General features: G+C 41.1%; 4 non-coding genes across 4 annotated transcripts; 1 reads left to right on the top strand and 3 right to left on the bottom strand.

Moving 5' to 3' along the window:
* Nucleotides 1–4775: 4775 nt before the first annotated feature.
* Nucleotides 4776–4857, bottom strand: Trnas-uga (transfer RNA serine (anticodon UGA)). Its single transcript has one exon. It is a non-coding gene; the product is annotated as a tRNA-Ser (tRNA).
* A 2528-nt stretch (nt 4858–7385) lies between these two features.
* Nucleotides 7386–7467, top strand: Trnas-aga (transfer RNA serine (anticodon AGA)). Its single transcript has one exon. It is a non-coding gene; the product is annotated as a tRNA-Ser (tRNA).
* Nucleotides 7468–10661: 3194 nt separating this feature from the next.
* On the bottom strand, nt 10662–10733 carry Trnam-cau (transfer RNA methionine (anticodon CAU)). Its single transcript has one exon. It is a non-coding gene; the product is annotated as a tRNA-Met (tRNA).
* A 2652-nt stretch (nt 10734–13385) lies between these two features.
* On the bottom strand, nt 13386–13457 carry Trnaq-cug (transfer RNA glutamine (anticodon CUG)). The gene has a single exon. It is a non-coding gene; the product is annotated as a tRNA-Gln (tRNA).
* Between the last annotated feature and the right edge of the window lie 857 nt (nt 13458–14314).

Here is a 14314-nt window from a genome sequence, read left to right as displayed (position 1 = left end):
ACTGCAATGGTGAATTTCAATGAAGTATGAATTTCCAACCTGAGGAAGAAACGCTCTACTGAAACTAGGAAGTAAACCAAGAGCTAGTTAAACGTAAAGCTTGCCTACCATGCCCTCTATGTGCAACTCTGTAGATAAATAATAAATAAAATTACCAATAAAATGAGACCATACACTTGAAAAAAGATCTTATTTTCTGTGCACACTAAATAGACTGAAAAAAATACTGTTCATAGCAAGTTTCTCCTCTACAAATGACCTGCAGCTGAATGGTTTCTCCCTCTCCCTGCAACAACCACAGAAAATAGTTTATATGTGTGTATAAAGCACAGCAAGATGAATAAACAGGTGCACTAAACCAATCATTAAAAAACTTTAAATTAACTGACTGTAAGTAAGAAAACATAGAGGCCTTGTTATAATTTGGGATTATCTACAGAGGCAGAAGGAATGGGAACGTTTTGGGAACTCCAAAATAGCGTTTTTTTTGCCAGGCGTGGTGGCGCACGCCTTTAATCCCAGCACTCAGGAGGCAGAGGCAGGCAGATTTCTGAGTTTGAGGCCAGCCTGGTCTACAAAGTGAGTTCCAGGACAGCCAGGGCTACACAGAGAAACCCTGTCTCAAAACAAAACAAAACAAAATGGCATTTCCCCCCCACTGTTTATTTGATGACTATTATTACTCAAAACATAGTAACCATTCCTCTTTATCAGCTAAAATGGGGACATTCGATGAGCATGTCTCCATTAATTTTAACTTTTCCTCACTCTAGTCTGTCTCTCCATAGATGAGATTAAATGATACACCTGATTTCGGATACCTTCCAATTTGGAGCAGAGTCTTCCTCCCTTCAACCCTCTCCAAGTCACTTAATTAAAGTAATAGTGTAGATCTGATGATTTCTAGCCCCACCACACCCTTTACATGACATACGTTTTTACTCCATTAGCATGTGTCCACCCTTGTTATGACTGTATAATAGCCTGCATGAAAGCATCACCACTGTCCACAGAGTTACATTCTGTTTTGGAGTTCCGACACAGGTGTTTGGGTTGACTGTTCCACAGTTCATAGTACCATTTTCAGTTTATGTAAAAAATCCCTGAGTGGCCTCATTCCGTATGCAACCTAGGCAGACCTTGCAATTGAAGTGACCGTCCTGCTCCTGGCTCCTAAGTACTGGATCCCAGGTGTGCACCATCACTCCTTTCTCTCAATTGGTTCTTCTTTATACTCACAATGGACTATCGCTAATCTGTTCCAAAGTCTGTATGAAACATGTTTAATGTTTACACTCGTAACCGAATATACTACTTCCTACAAAGCATGTATTAATGTGACTTTCCTTTTCTGTGATGATAAATTTGTTATATGTTTCATTCTGCTTCTGTAATAGTTACTTACTTTCTTTCTTTTTCACATTTATCCATAAGGTTAAATTTAGATCCAATCCTTTAAATACTGCATAATACTTTGGCACAAAATGCATCCTAACTGCATATAAAATCCGTGACGCTCTTAGTTTCCTTAAGTGTCCTACAGGTCGGTCTCCTCTCCCTCAGAGCTGAATAGCTTACCCAGCACCAGGGTGCTTGTGTCATAACTTGCTTCCTAACTAGTTCTTTCAGGATCACAGCCAAATAATTTGACAAAAAAAAAAAACATTTTCTGGAGGTCACACAACTTTAATTCCCCCACTCAGGGGAGAGAGGCAAGGCTACACAGTAAGACTGCCTCTTAAAAAGAAGAAGAAAAGAAGAAGAAGAAGGAGAAGAAGAAGAAGAAGAAGAAGAAGAAGAAGAAGAAGAAGAAGAAGAAGAAGAAGAAGAAGAAGAAGAAGAAAAGAAGAAGGAGAAGGAGATAAAGGGAGAAAAGGAGAAAAGGAGAAAGAAAGAAAGAAAGAAAGAAAGAAAGAAAGAAAGAAAGAAAGAAAGAAAGAGAAGGAAAGAAAGAAAGAGAGAGAGAGAAGGAAAGGAAGAAAGAAAGAAAGAAAGAAAGAAAGAAAGAAAGAAAGAAAGAAAGAAAGAAAGAAAGGAAGAAAGAAAGGAAGAAAGAAAGAAGAAGAAAAAGAAGAAAAAGAAGAAGGAGGGGGACGAGGAGGAGGAGAAGGAGGAGGAGGAGGAGGAGGAGGAGGAGGAGGAGGAGAAGAAGAAGAAGAAGAAGAAGAAGAAGAAGAAGAAGAAGAAGAAGAAGAAGAAGAAGAAGAAGAAGAAAGCTTCTAATATTGAACAGCTACAATCCATGTCTTCCTTCCAGATGTTGCAGTGGTTATATGCTCACACTCTAGAGCCATGCTCTCAGCTCTTCGGTGACAGTGTGACTGCGGACTTTTCACTCAGAGTTTGTTCTCACTCTCTCTTCCCAGAAATGTGGAATCATCTTTATTTCCTCTGGACAAAAACTAAATGCATACGCCTCAGAGGTTCTTTGTTCTCAGGATACGGTGGTCTCCTCAATGTGGTAGACCAAGTAGGAAGGGCTGAATCAGTTCTGAATTTCCAGGTAGAGAATTGAGGTCTTTTCTCCTAATGTAAAATTAGAAAGAACGAGTACTTCCTCTTCCTTTTCCTTCCTTTCCTACGAGGTCTCACTGTAGTTTATGCTAGTCTAGAACTCACTGTGTTGCCCAGGGTGGACTTGAACTGACAGTAATTCTTCTGCCTCAATTCCACCCTACACAATAGTGCTATAATTATAGGTATAGATCACTACAGCTTCTTTTCTTCCATTTTTTTCTCCTTCTTTTCATCCTGTTGATGGGGAAACTACAACTTCTCCATCTGTCTGGCTAAAATTCCCTCCACTTAGATCTCCTTTAAGTTATGGGAAGAGTAAATTGTTTTCAGTGACAGATACAAGGGGGCTGAGAAAGTCCAAAGTCAGGGGACTCTTTGTGGACTAAAAACGCAGCTTGATAGAAAGCAGATGACTGACTCCCTGGACTAATAATTGATATTTTCTATATAAAAGCACTGTCACCTCCAAAGATCTCATGGGCAATGCTATGAGCCCAATCCCCAAACCACTTGAAGACCTCTAGCTGCACAGCATTGCTCTGCAGCCTATCACTAGAGGGCAAGGCTAGAGAGCCAGACCAGACTGGGACTGAGTGAGGGCTACTGAGCAGAAAACACCCAGACAGCTTTCCTGGCATCGGACTTAGAGTCCACTTAAAGGACGTTCAGCTTCTGATTGTCCTACCGTCTCAGACATAGCTTTGTTTCCTGTTGTCTTCCGCTCTACAGCCCTCCTGACTTGTGAAATGAATTATAGTGTATGGATATACAAACGAGAAAGCATGGAGAGCCTTTGAAATAGTAGTTTGTGGCTGTTGTGTGATACTATTCCTGGGGAGACATGGACAAATGTCTACTTACTACAGCACGAATGACAGCTCTGGAAATCTGGGAACCTAGAACTGGCTGTACAACTTGGAAGTAGTTCATCGGGCTCTTGCAGGCAGCACAGATGGTTGGAACCTCTTTTAGGCAGCTCAGCTTGGCCGGTCTATTTTCTCCCAGGCGTGTCTGAGATGCTTCTAGGCAACTCAGCTTCCCTAAGAAAATCTTTCAGCAGGCCTTACTTACGCTTATGAGTAGGTATGAGGAGGACCTACCATATCTGTTCAGTTTAAGTGCTTCCTAAAGTCTTTGAGAGGTTTACTTCCTGAGCCAACGAGCTTCCCTGCAGGATCCAATGTTCCACCTTCCTCTAGAATGTCCTGGGTCTTGAGTGATTGCCTCTAAGATGAGATTCACTACAAAAAGTCCTTGAAAAATGAGATTTGATATTCAGCATTTGAGGTACCCCATAAAGCTTATTGGGAGTCTTCTAATAACATGATAGTTTGGGAATATTTCACAATTCCATGAAGGAACTGTGAAATCTGGGTTCATAATTCTATCTAGAAATCTTTAGTTTATTGCGTCATTGTGTGTCATTGAGCAGTTTATTTAGAATGGAGAAATTAGGCACGTGACACAGGCCTATAACCCTAGCTCCTGTGAGGCAGGGGCAGAAGGCTTTCAGTGAGCTTCAAGGCCAGGGTAGCAACTCAGCTCAGTGGTAGAGCACTTGCCTAGCATGCTTAAGGCTCTAGGTTAAATCATCAGTGCTAGTGTAGAATGAATATGCCTTCTCAGTGAGAAATCACTCTAGCGCTGAGAGATTAATAAAGCAAACTAAGAACAGTGCACACGTGGGTTGGGCTCCAGACACAGAGCAAGCCTTACACACAGAAATCTCGGTCATTTTATATGGTTTTACAGCCTCAAGTTCCATGTTGAGCAACTAAGCCTGTTGCACAAAGACAGAAAAAATTCCAAGGTTTGGTTGTTCGTACAAGTGGGGAGATTTACAGTCAATATACAACATTGTTGTTATCTAGAGACAGACCAGGGCAGCTTTTGCCAGGCTGTTCTGCCAGGGTCATTCTGTCTGCCTGGTGGAAATACACTGATAAGAAAACTGGGAATGCACTTTTAAACTCTTCTTCCTGTAATTTAATGTTTTTAATCAAATTCAAAGTAGGATCCTACTTTGTGACATCATTGTTCTCAGTTCTTACTACATCAGTATCAGGAGGAGATATTATGAAACTCAGGTCTTCAAACATGTTTCTCTCTCAACATGGAGCTCAGCTCACCTTAAGGAAACACTTGGCCTTCCAAGTGTTACTATTGCTAATGTTAAAGTGACTTCATGGAAATGACAAACCTGTTCTATTCCAAAGATTTTATGAAGTCAACGTACTTAACTGGGTTCCTGGTAAAACCGTAGTCGGCAGGATTCGAACCTGCGCGGGGAAACCCCAATGGATTTCAAGTCCATCGCCTTAACCACTCGGCCACGACTACCTTTTCCTCCAAGGATCTGAAGTGTTAAGATAAAGAAATAGATAGATGCAGTTTGCAAAGAACTCTAGTAGTAAAGAATTTCTTCGAGTACTTAGAAAAACACAAGAACCGCAGATTCCGTTGCAAGACAGAGAAGGCCTCCCGGAAGCTAAACCCCTCGCTACTGATGCATTCTCTGGAATCCGCACAGAGGCGTCTGCAGTTCCAAGTCCCCTCAAAGTAGCTTTAGGGTTGTTAGAATCGGATCATATGAGAAACTGGTATAATTTTATTTTACCTGTCTTCACAGACAAGTTAGAAATTTTGTATCCTGTGCTTCATCTCATAATTCCGAGGAATGAAGGTGGTTCTCTGGAATATGTATGTTTAAATAGTAAACTAGGAGAAGTGACCTCCGTGACCCACAACACAGGGAAGCTTTCTCCACTTGCTCCCCCCTCCCTCCCCACCCCCACCCCCCCCCCCTTTTTTTTTTTTTTTTTTTTTTTGGTTCCTGTGTTGTTTAGGTTTCAGAATAGGGTTGACTATAGCAGTCTGGCCTTGAATTTGCTATGTAGTTGAGTATGTTCTTCAACTGTATGTTAGGGTCTTCGGAGGCCAGAAAAGGTTGTTGGATTTGGTTGCTGCGGCCAAGGTTATAGGCCGGGGAGAGCAGCTGGCTTGGATGCTGGAAACCAATCTCAGATTCTCTGGAAGAGCAGCAGCTCTTTAGCTGCTTAACCAGTAAACTATCTTCAACCTCTTTAATCTGGATTATTTTTGAAGACCCGGATTTTTTTTAGGGGGAGTAGGATGGGGGTGGAGATAGAAGACAGTTCTATGAATTCTCTGTGAATGTGTGTGTGCATTCCTGGGTGAGTGTGTGGTGTGAGTGCATGCCTGTGAGTGTGAGAGTATTTGTGTGCATACCTGTGCGAGTATGTGGGAGTAAGTGTGTGTGTGTGTGTGTGTGTGTGTGTGTGTGTGTGTGGTACTTGGCATTGAATCCAGGGCCAAAGGAAGTAAATTGACCCCTAGTTAAGTTATGGAGAGCTACATTACTTGAGATCTTCAAGTCTAATTACTTCATAATTAGTCTTGCATATATATACAGAAAAAGAAAGCTCAAAAATACATGGAGTATCCTTAATCAAATTGTTATCAGCCCTTTAATTATACAATAATAAAGCATGCCCAGGAAACGTAATGAATCTAGGTGCTGGGAATGGAGCTCACTGACAGAGCACTTTTAACATGTGTGAGGCCCTGAGTGAGATCCCTGTATGACACAGGCATACATACACATATTTTGAATGTATTCACTCAGACAGTAAATGATGCATTATCTCTATCAATGGTGTGATATTCCTAACCAATAGTGTGTTGCACAGTTGAATTACCTATGTATAAAGAAACAAAAATTATTTTATCTTGAATTACACCCAATTTTCAGAAGAAATGCAAGCATTTTCATTATGGAACAAATCAAAACTGAACATTATTTTTTAAAGCACTTTTAGTGGTTCCCATTAAAATTTACAGAACAAACTCTGATTCACTTTTCCTGTTTTCTCAACTGTCTGTAACTTAACAAGTCATTGTTGCCTGCAGACTGCAAACTGTGCATCTTTTGCAAGTTCCCTGAAACATATTCCATATTTGCAATCACTGGAATGATAAAAAACAACCGTCTGGTACCCAGGGAAATGGAGCTCCAGCTTGTGACTCACGCTATATGACAAAGGTGTCCCCTTTAAAGACTTGCTTACCAGTTGACTTCCATAAGTGTTGGAGGTAAACGTGTAACTCTCCATGTTTAACCACCTTGAACACTTAGCTTCTGGACAGCAACCAGAAACATTACCGAAGGCACAGACAGTATCGATCGAGGAGCAGAAAGCAGTAGAATTGCAGAAAGCTAATTCCCCAGTGCCATGTGAACTTGGACCCTTCTCCCTGCCTCCGTTTCCTTGATTAACACATAAGCGTAAGTGATGTCATGGATTTAAATAGAGTTATTTTGCAAAATCCAAAGTACATTTTAGTAGCCAGAATTGTTTGGTTAAACTGCGCCCAGCTGTTGACCTCATCTCAGCAATGTAATCTTACATTTCATTTATTTTTCTACTTTCAGAAAGTTTGTTAAGTGGATTTCCAAAACTTACATATAATGTCCCCCCCCCTCCCAAAAAATAGCCATTCAGATTTTCTGAATTGTTTCCATAATCCACAATTCTTAAGATCATATCCCAGTGGTTGGATGTACTGCAAGGATTCCTAGTAAAGAATATGATAAAACAGGAAAGCTAGTCTCTGGAAATATCTCTTTTACCAGAACAACAACGGTTTTCCCTGCTCTGAGGATGAAGGGCTGCGTATCAGTCTGCCATTAAATCATTATTTCTATTTAGGAGATCTCAAGAATTGGGAGGAGGGAGGGAGGGAGGGAGGGAGGGAGGGAGAGAGAATAGCAGATATTTCTGATAGAAAAGTTCACCTTTCCAAAGCTAAGCCAGGTTACTTATCCTAAATAACCACACTAGTTTCATGTAGTCGTGGCCGAGTGGTTAAGGCGATGGACTAGAAATCCATTGGGGTCTCCCCGCGCAGGTTCGAATCCTGCCGACTACGGTAATCTTATACGTTCTTTATGGGGCTCAATAAAAATTTCTCTGCACGCTTTCACAATACCAAACATAGTTTATTACTACATTAAAAATGATAGTTCATAGATGGGGAGAGGGCTTTTTTTCCCCCCCCATTGAAGTGTCCAGGCGCTGGTCAGGCGCTGGTCGTGTTCTCCTGTTGATAGTAATATCTGTGGGTTTTATTATTATTTTGGTTTGAGACAGGTTCTCATGCTTTCCGGCTGGCTTCAATTTACTCTGTGGCCTGGATCCTCTCATCTTTGTTTCCTTAATGCTGCAATCATCAGCATTAGCTACTGGTGTTATTGGTTTTTGTTTTGTTTTGTTTTCTGTTTTTAATCTTTGGCTATTTGTTTTCTAGTATCTTCTATTGGGATACAGGTCATTTGTGCTCAGCTTTTCTTATTTACATATTTAAATTAACACATCTATTTTACTACATCTGCGTGTAGTTGAACAAAAAGTTCCGGAAGCATTAGCATCAATATCATTTTTCAAAAGATTTGTTGTTGCTCTTCTGCTTCCCGCTTGCTTTTCTCTTGCCCTCTTGCTCCCCGTCTTTCCACATTCCCTTCCCCCTCCCTCCACGTCGCCATGGCCTGCCTCTACTTCCCTACTCTCTCCCTCTCTCTGCCTTTCTACAATAAACGCCTTAAAACAAAACAAAAAAACAAGCAAAACAACAACAAAAACATTGTTATTCTTCGAGGGTATGGGTACCTTTTGCTACATGTACATCACCTGCATGTTGTCCCCACAAAGGCCACAAGATGGCAGACAGATCACCTGGATCAGGAGTTCCAGACAGGTGTTAGAGCACATGTGGGTGTTGGGAAGTAAACCCTGGTTCTCTGAAAGAACTGAGCTATCTTTCCAGCCCCAATATCATTCTTTTACAGTAAAATTTGAATTCCCAGCAAAACTGTGGTGGCATGATATGAAAGAAAAATTAAAACGTGCTCATCCATTGTCTTCCATGTCTTGTTATGTGTTTTTCTTCTCAAATTTGTTTGTTTTGTGAGATAGGATCCTTTGTAGCCTTCAAACTTGATAATTAGCTGCTGCTGCTGCTGCTGCTGGCCTTGAACTCCTGGTCTTCCTGCATGGAGTTTCTGTAGCCCTCCTGCCTCTGCCTCCCAAGCACTGGGATTACAGACATGCACTACACGCAAAATTTCCTGTTCTTGGTGGTATTCTGCAGAACTCTTTGTTGGAAAAACATGGTATTTGTTTTATTTCTATGTGTTGTGAAAAAGCCAGACAGGGTGTCGGTAGTTCAGGGAGTCATAGTTTGATCGTCACACCAGAGTTTCCAGGAGTACTGACCTGGGTAGTGGGAGGGAGGTGTTGCAGAGCAGCAGGAAATGGGATCAGAGGTTCAGGATCATCTCCCACTTCAGAGTTAGCTGAAGGCCAGGCCTGCCAGGGCTGTATGAGACATTGTCTGTCTGTCTGTCTGTCTGTCTGTCTGTCTGTCTGTCTGTTTTTAGCTCAAATTACATAAAATTGATGACACTCAGGGTCAGGAGAAAAGCAGTAGGCTCCCAAGTCACCCTATATATAATATAATACAATACATAGGCTATAAGGAAGCCAGGCCTGGTGTTACAGTGTTATTATTCTATTTGGGAGCCTGACAGAGAAGATTTCAAACTCAAGGCTTGTCTGAACTAGAGTGTGAGTTCAAGTACACCAGAGGCGACTTTGTAAAATTTTTGCTCAAGATAAAAGTAAAAACTGGGCTGGAGATACAGTGCAGTATCAGAGTGTTTTCTCAGCAAGCACAAGGTTTTAGGCTCCATCCCCAAGACCACAAAATGCAATGCTCTGTTCTTGTATGAATAGAGCTATTACTAAAGACTGTTGCTAGAGGAGCTGTAGGCACCTTTTCATGATGTGGTTTCAAATGGGGACGTCTTCCTTCAGTCCTGAGTTTCCTCTTGGGAAGTGGATTCAGCTAATTTCACAGACTGTTTCTGTGCAGGAGAATCTGTCTTCTGTTGGTGTTCTGAGTTGTGCAGGCCGATCACTCCAGAATGTAACCAGGTTCTGAGGCAGCAGGGAGAGCCAGCCTCAATCTGACTGAACCTCAGCTGCCGCTCAAAAGTATAGTTATTGGTTGTTACATAAAAGTTTGTTTTTTGTTTTTGTTTTGTTTTTTTTTTTGAGGAGGGGTGTAAGACAAGTTCCTCATACCAAGGCCCCCCAGTCTAATCTATATATGTTTCATGAAGGAAACTGTCACACTTCTGCAACTTTAGTCCCTATTGTATATTGTTTGCAGTACTCAATAATGCAAGACATTCTATGTGTTCCACGACTTGTGACCAAAGTCATTGCAAAAGCTGTAAAGCTCCTTCAGAAAAACAAACAAAAACCTGTATGGAGAACAGAAAACACCACTGTTTTTTACAATGATTTCTTCAAGGTACTTCTAGAAAACAACTATTCATTCTGATGTTTACCCTAGATACAGTGAAAAACAACTGTTTCATTCCAATGTTTAACTTAGATACAATGATTCTAGTAGAATTGCACTATAACCTTCCTCAACTTTGCTACCACAAAGTCCCCTACACCTCTCTCTCCTCCTGCACTTGCATCCAGTTACTCCTGCATCTCCCTTCCTTCTTTTGCACATTTCTCTCATTTTCTCTCCTCTGTGCACCTGCTCTGTGCCGTCTCACAGGGCTTTGCATTCTTTTCCCCTTCTTTGATTTTTGTCTTGTCCCTTTCTCCCCTTATTATCTCTTACTCTCTCTCGTCTTTCTTTCCTCTAAGGCCAAGCAGACTTTCACTATCCAGTCTATACCCAGTCCACACATGGAGACACGCAACATCTATCTAGTGCTTTCCCACCACGTGTTGTCTTTCACGCATTCTATAAAAACACTAGAACCAGGACACTGACGCAGGACTGACTTAAGTTCAAGTCTATCCTGGACTGTAAGTGCTTGACTTTCTCAAAAAAAAAAAAAAAAAAAAGCTACCTTCTCCCAAAGACAAACACAGCTTGGTGGTTGATGTAATACGGTGTTCCATCTGTCGAGGAGCAAATTACCAGATATAACAAGCATCTGAATTCTCTATGAACCAGAGATCTCAGAATTTTTATTGTGATAAAGCCATAAGAACTCTTTGATAGTGAGATTGCTGTAAGGGGAAAGAAAAGCATTATAGCAGAGGATGGTTTCGATCCATCGACCTCTGGGTTATGGGCCCAGCACGCTTCCGCTGCGCCACTCTGCTGCTACAGAAGATACTCCTAAAGTTTGTATATGGTATCTTCGACAGTTGATTTTTGATTTGTTTTAATTCAGTAATTTACTTTGTCTTTTACATCGGTTTTTCCCCCCATAGTTTTCATACTTTCTAAACTTATGCTTTGTGATTCGCTCCTGCCAGAGATTGCCAATGGGCTCTCCCTGGTCGGAAATCCAGACCCCAAAGGCTGGATCAAGAATTACTCCCCTGGATTTAGACTTACTAAAGTATTTATCAACACGCCTTTTTTGCTCAGGAATGTCGGCTCTCCAGAGGAAGAGTCCTGTAAAATCTTTCAAATTTTAAACAGCTGTGTCCTTTCCACCAAAGCCACCTCCTCTGGACTGCCGCCTTCTTCTGTAGACACCATTCCCCTCTGTCCTCCAGGGGCCTCCTGTCACATCAATTGGACAAATTTACTACATGTACATACAAGTGCTTCAGCTGAGTTTGTATGGTTCTGGCAAATATGTACTCAGAGGCTGAGGTAGGATTGCCTTGAGTCTCAAGCCAGGGAGTCTACAGAGTAAGACCTGTATGCAAAAGAGAAACAAATATTCAAATAAATACCTATATAACAAATAATGTGAGCCATCTCACCATTCAATGTTTAAAAAACACTACATTTAAAGAATTCCTAACATACAAAAGAAAATAAACTTTATACTAATGATTTAATTAATTCTTTGTTGTCATTCTAGGGATTTGTATCTTTTAGTTTTTCAATTACTTGGAAGCAACTGTAGAATTTACATCTGACACTCCTTACTTGCATCACAAACAGGTTAGGTAGGATTCTAGATCTCCTTTGTAAGAGGGTGATTCCCTGAGCTTCTTCCTGGGTGGGACACAATCCCAGCACCACACACTGGGTAAAGAAGGGTGGACCTTAGCATGCGGTTTTTGTTTATAACTGGTCACCTTCCTTCCTTCCTTCCTTCCTTCCTTCCTTCCTTCCTTCCTTCCTTCCTTCCTTCCTTCCTATCTAAACTCAGAATTTTTCCAAACTTCTGAACATTTTGAATCTAGCTAAGATTTCGTAAATTCTGAGTCCTAAATGCATTACTAGTCTATTACCTTATCTACTCAATCACAACTACACAGGTTACTGCTGCGTTTAAATAAAATAGCTGTTATTAAATGTAGACTTCCTTTCAAGATTTAATCAGGAGCTAGAATGTTTACAGACAGCATTTTCTACTGCTTGTTCTTAAGATGCACCAAACCAGCAGCCACATTGTGTGCTCGGGACCAACTCCTTAGCTTGAGGCGCTACTAAAATGAAGCCAGCTAGACAAGTGTGGCCACCCAAGCTTGCCATCCCAGTATGAGAGAAGGAAGCAGGTATATTAGCAAAAGAGAGGAAGGTAGGAGTACCTAAATAAAACAAACCAACAAGCAGACAAACAAAAAGGGAAAATCCCCTTACCAATAGATTAATAACAATAATAAATAATATTTTCAGGTTTTAAAAATTGTTGCTCTTTCAGTCACTGTCGAAACCTGACTCTGTTGAAGGCGAGATCCATGAGAGAAGGGCTTCCTGTTTTGACTTGGCTGGCCAGGATCTCTTCATCCTACCTCAGATTCTGGAGTATCACAAAAACTGTTAAGGCCTAGGTAACTGTTACCTGGCTAGCCTGCCATTTTGTTCTGTTACTAATAGTATAAGAAAAGGTTCTCATATGATGTTTTTGCTTTTACTGGGAAACTTTCTCATTCCCTAGTTGATTACATATTCTGCTCTGTTCTACGCCCTTGGAAAGCAGTCGTGATAGACGTTAGCAGAACTGCCTTGTATAGTTACCCACAATACGGTTGGAACCAAACCAACCACCCAGCAGCCACCCCTTCAACCTGTGCATAGCTTTGATGGTATTTGCTTTTATACCCTGCCCTTGGGATAGAACCCCACATAATAGAGACACCTGAACCAATATAAGAAACTATTTAAAATAAGACTCCTCTTTTGACTAGGGGTTGAGTAAAGTTTAAGTTCCCAAGACCTCCCTGGGAAACGACATACTACTTAGCAGAAAGAAACATGTATGTGAGCAGCCATCCTGGTTATCAAGTTAAGACTTGAAGGCTAGACAAGTACCATCATGGTTGGGAAGTTAAGATATGAATGTTAGGCTCAACATTTTGGGTCCTGAAGTGAATCCATTACATTCCACCATCCAACAAATCAAAGGAAATGCTCAACTCAGTCCAGAACTACACAAGCATACATATAAAACTGTACACAAGTCTCGGACTGTCTCTTAGGATGGAATCAGCCAACGTGTTCATTACTAGATGAATGGATAAAGGAAATATGATGCAAAAACACAATGAAGTTTAACTTATATTATAAATAAACATGGAATCTTGACTACTGCAGAAAGCAAATAAAACTGCAGAAATTTTAAGAGAAATAACCCATACTCAGAATTACAAAATAAAAACAAAGCACAACCTAGTTTTTAATGTGTACAAGTTTATATGTATTATGCGTGCGCCCCGCCCGCGCGTGCGTGTGTGTTTTATGTCATCAAAGTAGAGATAGGACTTTGGGGACCTTTAAAGTAGAGACCTTTAAGTGTGGGATAGAGAAGACCATGGGAAAAGGTAGAGACCTTGAAGAGAAAACAAACTAGGTTCCACCGAGATTTGAACTCGGATCGCTGGATTCAGAGTCCAGAGTGCTAACCATTACACCATGGAACCCCACAACTTCATGCTCTGGGCTGCTAACTGATGAGGTATATAGTTCTATTGCAGAATTCAGCCTCTATTTCCCAGGATTCTTAAACTTCCATTTTGTATTTTGCTATCTATTTTTGCAGGATACCTTCCTCTTCGTGCAAAATGGAAGTGAGAATCGCTCTAGACAGGAAAGGCCTACCTGCGTCCCTAGTCTCCATCGCCTCGGGCCTTCCTCCACTGCTCTGCGAACACAGCAGGGCACAGACAGCACCATCTAGGTATCTGAGGCTGGGTGGTGGCCTTTGCGAGCCCCGGAATTTTTGTCCAGTTCCCAGTTAAGAGACAACTGAGGAAATGTACTTTCATTATGTACGATTTGTGCACGACTTCTTAGGGGATGGAGAAATTCTAGAAGGTTCCATCTCTTGGCAAGCTAAGAGTAAAACACAATAGAAAGCTCCGATGTGCAAGTGTGGTGGCATGGGTCTGTAATCCTGCACGTAGGAGGCTAGTTCAAGATCAGCGAGGCCTAGAGAAAGTTTGACTAAGTTTGTGTATCTAGATCTCTCTGATAAAACTTGGGCTTACTTTTCTGGCATTTAGTTATGTTTTAATTTTCACCTTCTACAAGAATCAAGGGAGAATCCTGTCATGTTTGTTTCAATATTCTCTTTTGGAAAGCCCACTGAAATATTTTGTCGTTTTTCATTTTCCATGGTGATTATGTCTTCTTATTAATTTACTTTTTTATATTTCTGTGCCTGCATGTGATCTCTGGATGTATGTACTGGACCTAAGTTTTATTCAGCATATGTGGTGCAATCAATTCTCCAACACATTTGCACTCTCTTAATGGTGTCTAACAGTGAGAAAGTCTA

The sequence above is a fragment of the Mus caroli genome, unplaced genomic scaffold (genome assembly GCF_978045245.1).
Source record: "Mus caroli unplaced genomic scaffold, Mus_caroli_1 scaffold_15, whole genome shotgun sequence".
NCBI lineage: Eukaryota > Metazoa > Chordata > Mammalia > Rodentia > Muridae > Mus > Mus caroli.
This window is presented reverse-complemented; position numbering and strand designations above follow the sequence as displayed.